The sequence below is a fragment of the Rhinolophus sinicus genome, chromosome 1 (genome assembly GCF_057876585.1).
Source record: "Rhinolophus sinicus isolate RSI-liver-muscle chromosome 1, RSI-T2T, whole genome shotgun sequence".
Taxonomy (NCBI): domain Eukaryota; kingdom Metazoa; phylum Chordata; class Mammalia; order Chiroptera; family Rhinolophidae; genus Rhinolophus; species Rhinolophus sinicus.
The window spans coordinates 166,933,119-166,946,786 of record NC_142501.1 but is presented as its reverse complement, the minus strand read 5'-3'; the positions used below and the strand labels follow the sequence as shown (position 1 = coordinate 166,946,786).

Here is a 13,668-nt window from a genome sequence, read left to right as displayed (position 1 = left end):
TTGGGTAGATTGCAGTGTTAGGAAAAACAAGTTTGTCATAAGAACGATATTACCACTTCCCCACTCTAAGCCTGTTTAAGGGAGTCCACTCAATAACTGCTGACTCAATTTGCCTCCATTCCCAGAACTGAAGCCTGCCCCAAATTGTCCACTGGATTGATTAGGAACAAACAACATAGGGACAAACTGATGATCACTTGGCGGTTCTAGTTTTACCAAAGCATGCTCGTTTCGTCTAAACACTGTGTTTGTTACAACTGCAAAGGTATGACTAATGCCCTTTACAAAAAAGAAAACCCCTAAAATCTTAAGGCGACCGGCTCAAGGTCACCGAGGGAAGGCAACATTTGAGACTGGGCTGTTTAACTCCTGGGTCCTATGATGCACCGGAGCCAAACACGACACCATCCAGGAGTTTCAAAGCTGCATAGTAAAATAGCTGGCGTGGGCAGTCCTTTTGTACTCCAGCTAGAGTGAAATTAACGCAGTCTCCCGTTCTTCCATCGCAGTCTGACAGCATCCAGCAAATGGGTGTAGGGGTCAGGAGAGCGGAACCCCGTTGTCCTTTCTCAGCTGAGGCTGAGGGGAAATTGGAACTCAAGAGGGTGAGGACCGCGGGAGAGGAGCAGGGGGTTGGGAGAGGGAAACTCGAGCGGCTGAGTGTAAGGCGAGGGGAAGGAAGCCGGGTGTGTGCGTCCGGATGGGAAGGGAGGCGAGGGACAGGAGTGAAAATGTGGGCCACACTCAAGCTAGGAGCATTCAGCACCCGCTGCCTGCAAAAGGGGGCGAATCCTGCCAGTAAGAGTGAGAAAGGGGGAAGCAGAGGGGAGGGAAGGAAGTAAGGAAAGAGGAAGGAAAGGCAGGAGGGGAGAGAGGAAGAGCGGCTGCAATTTCTGCGGCCGGCTCAGTAGGAGGAGCAGGAAGGGAAAGAGGAGGATCCAGAGTCAGTCAGTCAGGCAGCCGGCGGGAGGTGGAGAAAGCAGGAGGAGGAGGAGGAGGAGGAGGATTAAAGATGGCCACCAACAGCTGCGGGGAACGGCAACAACCCCTCACTTTCCGGGATGGTCCCTGCGGGTCGGCCCGGCCTTGATGGAGAGGAGAAGCCGGAGAAGCGCCGAGGCTGAGGCGGCGGCGGGGACCCGGCGAGGAGGAGGAAGCGGGGGAACAGGGACCCAGGCAGGAGAAGGGAAAGGCGGCGGCGTCGCTGCCCCGGCCGCCTAACGCCGCTGCCCGCCCCGGCAGACCGGTTCCTGCACCTCGCGGCCGCCGAATCAAGCCCGGCCCGCAGCCCCGTCCCCCGCAGCGGGGCTCCCGGGCCCCGCCGCGGACGCTGCTCCCGTCGCCCCCTCTCGGTCGCCAGCGCGCCCTCGGTGCGGAGCCCCGGTCCGCCGCGGTCCCCGCTGGGGGCCAGGCCCGCCCGCTCCGCCCGCCCCCCGGTGAGTGCCCCCTGCTACCTCCCCCCCACCCGCGCCCCGCGCGACGGGCCGCTTTGTTCGTGCGGGGCGGAGGCGCTGCCAGCTGGCGGCCCTGCGCCCGCTGCCCCTGGGGACAAGCCGCGGCCCAGCTGCCGTCGTCCCCCGGGACCGCGCTGCCCCGTGTCGCCGTCGCTGCTGCCATCAGAGCTGGTGGCCTGGTGTGTGTCCTCCACTGCGGCCTGGAGAGGGCGCCATCGCGGTCGGGTCGGGGTCGGGGTCACCAGCGGCTGGCGGTTGGGAGCGATGCTGGGGTATTTCGGGGGATGAGGGAGCAGAGGGCTGAACATTACCTCTTAGTAAGCAGTGGGGGCGTAACCTCGCGGTCCAGGAATGGGGGTCTGGCCCGGGCCCCCCCAACGGGGTCTCCGCTTCTGGAGCCCCCAACGCCAGGGCGCTGCCGTGTGAGGCCTCCAGCCCTCGGGCGCTGTCTCCAGGGCTGCGGGCCTCTCCTGGCTTATTCTCGAACCCGCTGCCCCCTCCCCCACGCCCTGTGCTGGAAACCCTTCGTTCATGGAAGGAACCAAAGATGCTCCTGTGTTGTGTGTTTGCCCTCTTCTTTTCTTGTACCGGGATGCGGAGGCATCGCAAACATTCACGGTTACGGTGAGGTTTTAAAAGCAGATGTGACCTTTCTGACCAACACTCATTTGGCAACCTGGCCAGTGTTTGATCCTCAGATGCTGCGTTTCATTGATTTTACCATTGAATTCGGATGTCTACAGTATTAGGTCTCCCTTTCACTGAAATAATCTGATAAAACCTGATTGAAAGGATGTTTACTATGTATGTGAACCCTTGTCTTGACTTCCAGTACTTTAAAAATGGTTATTGCCTGTGGGAGAATGGTGCTAATGCATACGAAAAACTATTTTTTTGTTCCATAATGGGTATGAGTTGGTTAGCCAACTATTATAGTCTGAAAACGAAACAATTAAAAAAGAAAAACAAAACCTTTGCTTTGAGATAGCAACATATTTCCAGGTTGGAATTATTCGATAGCAGGTGGAAAACAATTAGTTTCCACCATCAGGCTATATAACAAACATAACATAAAACAGAATAAAAAAATCTATTGATTAGTAAAAAAAAAAACAAAACAGCAACGATGTAATATTAGTGCATAGGTCCAGCTGTAAAAAAAATTAAAACTTTATTATGGGACTATATGCATAGAAATTAATTAGGTTGGTATGTTTTTATGTTTAAAAGTACATATTGCATTAGACTGACTTGAGAACTCTTCCCACAGTTGTTGAGCAGGGGTATTGCATGTTACACTTTGAGTCATTCATTCTTAAACTGCTAGAAATACAGGTTTCTACTAGTTTTTCTGAGTTGAAATCGATGCATGTAAAAAATTTAGATTTCTAATTTAAATTTTCTGCGTAAAGGAGATAGAAATTAGAAAACACGATGTCTGGTCTTAAGGTGTTTCCCCGAAAATAAGACCTAGCCGGACAATCAGCTCTAATGCGTCTTTTGGAGCAAAAATTAATATAAGACCCGGTCTTACCTTACTATAAGACTGGGTCTTTTTTTTACTATAACATAAGACTGGTTATAATGTAATATTGCTTATATTAATTTTTGCTGCAAAAGACGCATTAGAGCTGATTGTCCGGCTAGGTCTTATTTTCGGGGGAACACGGTACTTGCAAACTCTGTTTTAAAAAAGTAAATGACAGTGTGTAATTCAATATTAGTTGGATACTCTGCTTTGAAATTCTTAAATCCACTGCTCAACTTTGCAATTTTAAGAGTTTATATCAGGCTTTCTTAATTTCATGCATATGTTTCAGAAGGTCCTTGAAACCTCAGAAATATATGCATAATATAACATACAGAGGCATACCTTGGAGATATTGTGGGTTTGGTTCCAGACCATAGCAGTAAAGCCAGCAGGAATCTTTTTGCTGGTGGAGGGTCATGCCTTCAATTTGTAAAAAACAAAAAACAAAAATAAACATCTGTGAAGCACAATAAAATGAAGTGCAATAAAACTAGGTATGCCTATATATGCGATTTTCTCTGGGTAAAGAGTCCTTGGAGTTATCACATTCTCAAAAGGAATGTGTGGATGTCTCCACAAAAGATGAATTAGTGGGTATATAATTAAAGTATAAATCCTCTATATTTGGAAAGTTAAAATTCTTAGAGAATTAGGTTTGATAATTCATATTCTTTACTTCCAGTTATAGCTAAGAAATGTTTGTTGTTGAGAATTTGCCCATAGAAATCATTTTTCACGCGTTCTTATTGAAACCTTAGGAAAATGTTAATCCCATTTTACAGATGAGGAAATAGATATTTTAGAGGCACTTGTTCAAAATCACACAGCCACTGGTGGGCCAACATTTGAACTCAGACAGTCTAGTGCCAGAGCCAGCACTCCTAACAACAAGGAAGGCTATGAGGTGTAATCAAACAATATGGTGAATGTTTAAATTTAAAAAAATTATTACAGTAAAAGACACATTGCCATTAAGTCCCCTCAAAATACTCTCCCACTCTTCGAGCAACACTTATCCCATCATTCTTGCCAGTTTCTGAAGCAGTTCTGGAAGTCCTCTTTCATGAGTGTCTTTAGTTGTGCTGTATTGGCTGCCTCAATGTCATTGTGACTTGGGGGAAGAGCCAGAAGTTGCACGGTGCCAGATTCGGTTAAAAAGGTGGCTGAGGACACCCTAATGTTTTTATTTGACAGAAATTGATGTATACCAGAAGCGATGTGTGACATGGAGTGTTGTCATGATGGAAGATGATTTATGGCACACTTGAGAACACACCTTCTCTCAACCGTAGCTCACACCCTACTGACTGAACTGAACAAGTTGTGAAACTTGTCACACACTGTTATTAAGGTTCGATGTGCCACTTCCCGTATTGAAGATCCCTGCCTTTCCGTTGGATGGCACTTGGCAGCAGCATTCACTGTATTTGTTGATCACAGTGGAAAGCCTCTGTGTCACATACGGCTTCTCATATGGCAGTTTTTGGCAAATAAAAACATTGCAGTGTGTCCTCATCCACCTTATTCACTGGATCTGGCACCGTGAGACTTCTGCCTCTTCCCCAAAGTCAAAATAACCATGAAAGATAAAATGTTTTGAATCAGTTCAGGACATTGAGGCAGCCATGACAGCGCAAGTAAAGACACTCACTAAAGGGACTTCCAGAACTGCTTTAGAAAGTCGCAAGAATGATGGGATAAGTGTGTTCGAAGTGAGGGAGAGTATTTTGAAGGGGATTAATGGCAATATGTCTTTTACTGTAATAATTTTTTTTAATTTGAACATTCACCGTATTGTTTGATTACACCTCATATACTAGATTTTGAGTCAATGATAGCAGTTGCTTGATTGTAAAATGAGTAACTGATGTTTTGTTAAAATTGAAAAGTGGATCTGAGACGTTCAAAACACAATATGATGGAATTTGAGTGCCCCTGGCTCTGATTCTAGGACACTTTAGTGATGCTGATCTGTCTTAATGATATTACCGTAGTCTGAAATCACACTCAGTAGGATCATTTCTACAGCATCATTGGCAGGATCATTCAGCCACTGGTTTCCATACTTCATGGGATTGATTACAAGTTCATTTTCTTTTTTGACATTTTCAATCTTTTTCTATTGATGTGTGTTAAAATCTGCCTTTCTGATATTTCCACTGATAAGTTCCAGTTCCTCCTTTGTATGTATGATGCACTTATCATCTGGAAAAGAAATGAGATAAATGATTCCTAATTTTTTTGTAGACAGGTTTATTGAAGTATAATTTACATGTAGTAATAGTTTTGAAAAATGTACACAATTGGATAATCACCACCGTAATCAAGATATGAAACATTTCCATCACACCAAAAAATTCTTTCATGTTGCTTTGTAGTCAGTCCTCTCTCTCTACTTGCAGCCCTTGGCAACCATTAACTAATTAATGTCCCTATAGTTTTGTTTTTTCTAGAATATCATATAAATGAAATCATATAAAATAGTCTTTTGTGTCTTCTTTAACTGAGCATAATGTTTTTGATATTTATTAAGTTGTATGTATCAGTAAGTTATTTAGTAGTGTTCTGATAAATACTATAACAACCTGCTCTCCAAAGAGAAAAAAAATCCCTGATTTGTAGCATTTGCTAATTATTGCAGTTTATATACTCTAATCATGGCTTATATTAAGCTACCTAAACCAGCTGGCAGAATTCCTATAAATTAAACTGGGTTCTCACCAGCTGGTACCATACCAGCCCACTCTAGCACACCACTGACTTTGTTCCTTTGTATTATTGTTCCTTTATATTATTCATAATATTGAGGTACCACAATTTGTTTATCAGTTCATGAATTAGACATTTGAGTTGTTATCAGTTTTGGTCAATTATGAATAAATCTGCTATAAACAATTTTGTACAGTTGTATGTGAGGGACAGATGTTTTCAGTTTTCTTGAGGTGTACAAACGAGTGAGATTACTGGGTCCTATGATAAGTGTATACTTAACAATATCAATAACTTTATATTGAATTGCTAAACTGTTTTCCAAAACGACTATACCATTTTCATTCCTACCAGTAGCAATGTAAGAGAATTTCAGTTGTTCTGCATCCTTGGCAACACTTAGTATTGTCAGTTATTAAAATTTTAGCTGTTTGTTATATGTTATACCATGTTTCCCCGAAAATAAGACCTAGTCGGACCATCAGCTCTAATGCGTCTTTTGGAGCAAAAATTAATATAAGACACGGTATGTGGTCTCCTAAAAATGTTTTTGGCTTATTATTTCTTATTTCCAGTAGTATTTTAACCAACATAGGAAGTTTATGGCCGACATTGCTAAATACATCTTTTTCGGCTTGGTCATCATTCATGATCTCTCTACGACGGCTATAGCACTTAACGGACATTTCTTGAGTTTCTTATTGTGCAATTCCTTTCTTGCTACTGGAATTGCTTTTTTTTTAAAAGGAACCATCATTAGGGGATTCTAATACTTAGCTGTTAACATTTTTTTTTTTTTTAACTGCAGGTTTTTGTTTTGTTTTTTGAAACCTGGGAAAACTCGTTTCTTTAAAAAAAGTTTAGATTTTAAAAAATTATAAAGCATTTCTTCAACTTCTACTATTTAACTCTAGATTCACACATCCAACTCCTGCTTTAGATGTAGCCACTGAGGTGTCCCATAGACATGTCAACCTCAATATGTCCAAACTTTAACTCATAATCTTTCCCCCAAAATGTTTTCTCTCTTCCTGTCTTTTCAGTTTGAGAAATGCCATTATCATGTACCCTGTCCCTAGATGGAAGCCTGCTGTCATGTTTCACTCTTCAGTCTTCCTCAGTTTCCATATATAGTTAAGCATCAAGTCCAATTGCTTTTATCTTCTATTTCTCCTATTCAACCCCCTCCTCAAAGGGTTTTATTCAGGCCCATGTTTCTCTGCCAAAGTATTACAGTGGTCCTCTAAATGCTCTCCTTCTCATCAGTTCCCCACACCCTTTCTCATGAATTCCCCTCACATCCTTTCCAAAATGAATTGTCTTTTCTTTTTTAATTTTGAAAAATACGAAATTTTGATGGTTTCCATATGCATTTTTTTCTTTTTTCTTAAAATCTTTTAGTACATCCTAAGTGATTATCAAAGTGCCGTTAAAGCATGGAGCCCTAGTCTACAAAGGTCATACAAAGCTCTGTATGACCTGGCTCCAGCTTCCCTGGTCTCATCTCTGACAGTGTTCTTTTGTTCATTCTTTTAAAAAAGTTTTGAGTGTCTGCTATCTGCTCTGCACAGTGTTAGGTGATGGAGTTTTATCAAGGAGCTTAAATTCTAGTTGGGGGACAGATAACAAGTGTATATATTGTCCGTTGGTAGTAAGTGCCATGGAGAAACCAGGCTGGGTAAGGGCCTTCTAGGGTCCGGAGCTGTGTGTGTGTGTGTGTGTGTGGGGGGGGGGGTTGCCATGTATAAAGGCTCTATGAGAAGGCCTCTCTGTTAAGGTGACATTTGAGCAGAGGCTTGCAGCATTTGAGGGAGAGTTTTCGATCTGAGAGAAGAGCAGGTGCTGAGGCCCTGAAGCAGGAGGGTACTTGACCTGTTCGGAGAGCAGCACGGGGTTGGCTGGAGGGAGGCGAGAGCTGAGGTCTGGGTGGTGGAGGCTCCGGCAGACCATGGAGGCCGCGTAAGGACTTGGATTTCTAAGCCCAGTGAGTTTGTGCCCAGTGTGGGTCCTGGGCATGGGCAGAGATGCATTCCTGTCTCCTACTTGAAGTTCCTGAAGCATGCCACCCTCTCCTGGTCCTGAGCCTTTCCTTCTACCCGGAATAGTGCTTGGTTGTCCCTGCCCGTGTTCCCTTAGCACCCATTGTCATACCCCTGCTTAATAGCTGCTTTATTTGTTTGTCTCCTCTCTGTGGACTGAGTGCCAAGATTTGTTTTTAACCTCTGAATTCCTCTTTTATTGAAATAATGTTTGTCGAATTATAGAATTGCTGAAAATGGGATTAATCATTGAAAACTGAGTAGATCACCCAACAGTATTGTACACTGGCTGCTAGCTCATACGGATGTGGATTCTGTCTGTTTTGCTGACCAGTGTACATTTAGTGCCAGGGCAATGAGCTGTGCATAATAGGTGCTCAGTAAATATTTGGTGAATGATTGAGTGCACATCTATGTGCCAGCCTCTGCCATTTCTTTCTTCTGCTTCCCTTAAGCCCATGGGCAAGCTTCTCCTAAATCCCTTAACATGTTTCTCTATGGCCTTATCCTTCCTCTAATCACATGCTCAAGAAATGCCAAATACTTAGAAATTCATTCATTCATTTATTCATTATAAGCAAATGTAATAATAAAGAAATGTAAAAAAAAAAAAGAAAGAAAGAAAAAGAAAAGAAATGTAGATAACTTCTCGCCAAGCTAAATAGATAGGGTTCATTGCACAATGTTTTGTCTCATTTACACTTCTGTTTTCCTTTCTTTGGTGGGAATTTTTTGAGCTTACTTTGTTACTGGCCCCCTGAATCTTTAATAAACAAGACACTGATAGGTCTAGAATATCACTTCTATAAACAACTCAGTGGGAGCCCTGCAGAGTGTGGGAAGTCTATTACCAGAAATAAGGTCGACAGTATTTCTTAATGTGTTTCATTTGGTTGAACAAGCAGTTGCAGTGGGTTTATTCACCTGACTGTACTGGTGCAGGCCTTTGGGTTTTTGTCTCACCACCGAAGTCTGTAGAAGTGGCGGCTCCAGCACAGACCCTTGGATCCCAGAACTAGGTGTCACCTTCAGCCTAGAACTGTCCCTGGTAACTCCAAATCCCCCAGTCCTTACATCTCAGGCTTCCGTGTCCTGTCTGACCCTCCTCCCCTACAGTGCCTGCAAGGGAAAGTCATTGAGAAATCCTCAGTATCGTTATGTGCGGAAGCAGGGTCATCATGACACCAAACATTTCAAATTCTGCCTGTTAGTGATGGGAGTCATGTTTCCTCCCTTTTTGGTTAACCAAAACTCATTGTGCACAATGGACTATCTGTGTATAATAGATCAGAAATACTGGATTATTGATCTTGCACAGTGTTGTAATCCATTGTGACAGGCCTAGTGATGGTATTATGCCCTGTAGTATTTTTGTATATGAAATACTTCGTGTGTCTTAGTTCACTTAATGTGGTTAGTATCTGTATTTCAACCAACTACACTGTAATTTTACTAAGTTTTTGTTTTACTTTTGGGGTTGGCTTTTGTTGTTGTTTGAATGGTTATGCATGATTCTGGCCTTGGTTTTATTTCTGTAAGAGAATGGTTTTACTATTAAATTTGCACATTGGCTTTCTTTAAGGAAAATCATTAATGACGCAGATTTAAGTTTTCTTTCATAAAGTTGTGTTTTTTTTTAATTTTTGTCGCATGCTTCTATTTGTGTATACTATATTAGTATGTGACTTGGCACAATGTTAATGTATCTAGTTAGTTTAAATTTAACATGTATACGTATACTCGTACTTTGCTGTCTCCTCTGACTTCTCAGGTCAGCCTCTAAATATTGGAATTCTGCGGGGTACAGGCCTGGGTTCTCTTCGATCCTATATCTCTACTTTTTCCCGATGTGATTTCATGGGTCTAAATAATGGTCACTGAAGTGAACTTCCCAAATTGGTTCCCATTCTGGTGCTCTGTCTCAGGCAGCAGTAGCAATCCCATAATGGCTGCAGTGATTGGTTCGGGGTCAGGCGAGCCTAAGCTGATTTGGACCAATAAGATAGGAGCAAAGGCTTGTTGGGAGTTCCTTGACAAGCACCTTTTTTAATTCTTGAGAGGTATCATTGTTTTGTGATATTCCACACAAGAGCACTGTGGTGATGCATTACCTGAGCAAGCTTGAGATTTGTGGGTATACTGTGCCAACCCTTTCTATCTTGATGCCAACCCAATAGCAGATACCTTTACACCTTGAGAAAACTGAATCTCTATGTAGTAAACAGCTACTGTAATTATGCATTTTGATGAGATTGCAAGCTTAGATTAGTAACTTTAAATCAACTAAATATACGTGAAGCCACAGTGGATTTAAAATACTGTACTTGTATTTTGAGGTTTAGAAGACTACTGGATGAGGATTTTTTTTTTTTTTCATAAACTAAGTATAGTTGTTTGATTCTTTTGTGTATGGCCTAAATCTCTTTAAAGTATTCATTATTACTACTTGTAAAAGATAAGTGCCTATTTATAATGACACTTCAGAGACCCAGAAATTAAGAGATTTGAATTCTTGTTCTATGTCTGCTGCTAGGGAGCTGCGTTACCTTGTAGGTCACCAATCCTGTCTGGCCTCTGGCTCTTCATCTGTTGGCCACAATCCTTTCCACTCCAAGACCCTCAGGTAATAGTGATAATTGAGTTCTAATGCTAATTCTTTTAGCTTTCCTCAGTTTCTTAAGCCCTTAGTACTTACGTTGTGAGAGACATCATGTTACAGGGTGATTTTTGCAATGTGTTAATAGGTAACATTTGATGAATCTGCTACGTATTTTTAATACCAGGCCCGGCTTCCTGAACTCCCTGTGTAATGTTTCTTCCTAGCTTGTTTCCCTCTGTTCTCCAGCCGGTATAGACTTAAAGGAGGCCAATTAATTTAATATTAACCTAAGAAAACTAGGAATCCGATACATAGCCATTACCCTGATATTAAAAAATCAAAAGCTGAAATTATTTTGTATTATCTGCTATTTTCTTTAGGGAAGACAACTAATTTGTTTGTATTGTCTTGCCCTCAGCAAAGCATCTACACACATAGATTTTGCTTAATAAATTCCATAACTTAAGATGTGATTAATTATTGTACACAGGATGCAATACTCTAAAAAGAATCCCACAAATATCGTCTCAAAATATCCAAATCTCTTAGTACTTTTTGAGTGTTGGTGTTTAGAAAAGCAACTTATTTACTTGTTTTAATTTCTCTAACATATACTCAAAACTTCATTACCTTACATATATTTTAAAATTTTGAAGTAATTACGAACTCACAGGAAGTTGCGAAAATTGCTGGTCGAGTCCCGTGTACCCTTCACTCATCACCCTTTACTCAGTGATAACATCTTACATAACTGTAGTACAATACTGACTTGTGTTTTGTTGCTAAAAAACATAATGATCTTGCTCATTTTGAAAAATGTTGACAAATGCAAGAATGTTGATATTTTTGTTCTCAAAGGGTGAAAAGGTTAGCTTGAACAAATTCGCATTCTGTGTCTTGTTTCCATAGGCAACACACCAAAGGTATGTTCTGCTTTGCGCTTCCTATAAAAAGGGTGAAAGTTAACTAGGCAAATGGATGATTATTTTCCACCAAGTAGTTCATTCACAGCCTTAGATATAGTCACGTAAAACTTTAATTACATGGCATCCTTCTTAATTCCTCTTTGCTGGACTTCTTTGTTTAATCATTATGATGTTTGCTTACTGGAAACTTTCATTCTTAACATGTAACAGAATATAAAGAAAGAAATATGAGTCAGTTAGTCAAGGGATATTTATTATGTACTTGCTCCCACTGTAATATAGAGGAGATTTTGGAAAAGTTAGGAGGGTTTTTTTTATAGTGTAGTTGAATAAATAGTTGTAGAACATTACCACATATTATATAATGTATTTCAACAAATTTTATTCTCTAACACAAAGACAGAGGCATGTAACTGGCCTTCAGTAAGCATTGAGTGAATGAATATACTTAAGTAATAAGCATGTTATCAGAAAATTGTCTTAAGAAAATAAATGTTTACTGTCACTCCTAGGAATTCTAAAACTTCCTTATCAATTGAAAGAATAACAATACATGTTTTAGTATGTTTCTTTATTCACTCTAGAAAACCCTGAGTAAATTAATAATCTAATTTCCCCAATTAAAGCCTGGGTCTCTCTGACTCTAAAGCCCAAGTTCTTTCCCTGTGGCACATTGCTCGTTAAAACACAGTATTAGGTGGTTTAGATGATAAATACCATATTTAAGTAAACAAATGAAATAAACTCCATGTCAGTTATTTTTAGAAAAATCAAAACTTATTGTATATTGATTGCCTAATTTTATTTAGCTTGATTTGTTTATGTAATGACTAATAACTAAATTAGATCAAGTATAAGGGATTGAACTTGTTCTGGGAACCTAGTTCTTATTTCCCAAAATGATGATACACTGTAAGTAGATTCTCAAATGATGCTATAATGTGTACTAATAATTCTAAAAATTTTTTCCTAAACATTTATTAATATATTGTGCTGTGCTGGGTTCTATTAGAACTACATAGATAGTTCTGCTCTCAATAACTTTATAATACAGTGGAGATAAGACAGATGCATAAATAATTGAATAGTATGTGATTAGTCTGTCTGAGAGGCACAGAAGTTCTGTGAATACTTAGGGAGTAGAAAGATTACTTTCAGTTGAAATGATAAGGGGGACCCTAAGATGTTTGGTCTGAGTATCTGGGGGATTGATAGCTTTTTCTTGGTGAAAACTGAAATTTACTTATATCAGAATTATAGAAAATTATAAAGTCAATTGATTTCACTATCAATGAATTAGATGAGGTTTCTTGGAAAAAAATTATTCTGATTTTATTATTTACGTAATGACGATAAGGATTAGGAATCAAGTAAGACATGTAGAAAAAAAAACATTTTTAACATGAAAACCTTACTTTTGCTCTTGAAGCATTTTACTGGGTCACCATGAAAATTGAACTAAATATGAATTTCCTAGCATGTATTCTTTTTGAAGGTAATTTGACCTGTTGCATCAATGATAGATGTGCTTTATATACAGAGGGTGCCAAAAATGTATACACGTTTTAAGAAAGGGAAAAACTATATTAAACTTGTAATACTCAATATATACCAATAGCAAAAGATGAATACAAGTCACATTTGACTTCTGCAATTATAAGAGGTGCTCAAAGTGGTAACATCAGCGTAATTTTAATACAGTTTTTTCCTTTCTTAAAATGTGTATTATTTTTTTGGCACCTCTGTATTTCATTTCCTTTGCTAAGTCCACAAATAAATTAGATGAGTTATCTCTGTGATCAATATGAAAACAGATTTATTGCTGTTTCATTATTTCTGAAATTCCAGTGTTTAAATTATTTCTGTATGTCTGAGGGAAATAGTATTAAAAAAATTATTTTGACATCATGAAGTTCAGCATTGCTAAGAGGTAGCTTGCTATTGGGGGCGGGCTTAAAGAAGAGACAGGAGGAAGGACGGAAAGAATAATGTGGGTGAATGGCAACATGATAGAGGAAAAGGGAAGAAAGAGAGAAAAGTTCTCTGTGAAGGGGACTTGTTCTGACTGGGTCATTCAGTGTAGCAGATGCTGACCAGTATCTGGTCAAACCTGAGGCATTTCTGAAGGTTACGTGTAGTTTCTTCATCAAACTTATATAAAGAGCAGAAAGTCTTGAGTTTGCTTTAGTTATACAATAAATATTAATGAAATATGGTGTCATAGCACGTGCTTGTGTTCTCTATCTCCTTTTCCACAGAGACCTAGATTTAAATCTGAGTCACCAGAGTAAATAAGTATAATAAGTTCAGTGATTCCCAGCTTGTGTTAGGTGCTTCTACTTTCAGGAGGGCATGGGGAAACCCGACTAGACATCGCAGCTGCTGAAAAGGCATTGAGGCCACCGTTACC

The 13,668-nt window shown here is 40.2% G+C and overlaps 1 protein-coding gene across 8 annotated transcripts in view; it reads left to right on the top strand.

The window, feature by feature from the left end:
• The first annotated feature begins 745 nt into the window (after window positions 1-745).
• The window catches only part of WDFY3 (WD repeat and FYVE domain containing 3), a 247,309-nt gene continuing 234,386 nt past the window's right edge, over window positions 746-13,668 (top strand). For 4 of the 8 annotated variants that reach the window (XM_019731299.3, XM_019731298.3, XM_019731293.3 and 1 more), the window contains exon 1: window positions 747-1,436. The gene's annotated coding sequence lies outside the window, so the exon portion shown is untranslated. Of the gene's footprint in view, window positions 1,437-13,668 lie in introns of all 8 variants that reach the window. The other 4 variants (XM_019731300.3, XM_019731297.3, XM_019731296.3 and 1 more) reach the window with 2 other exon arrangements.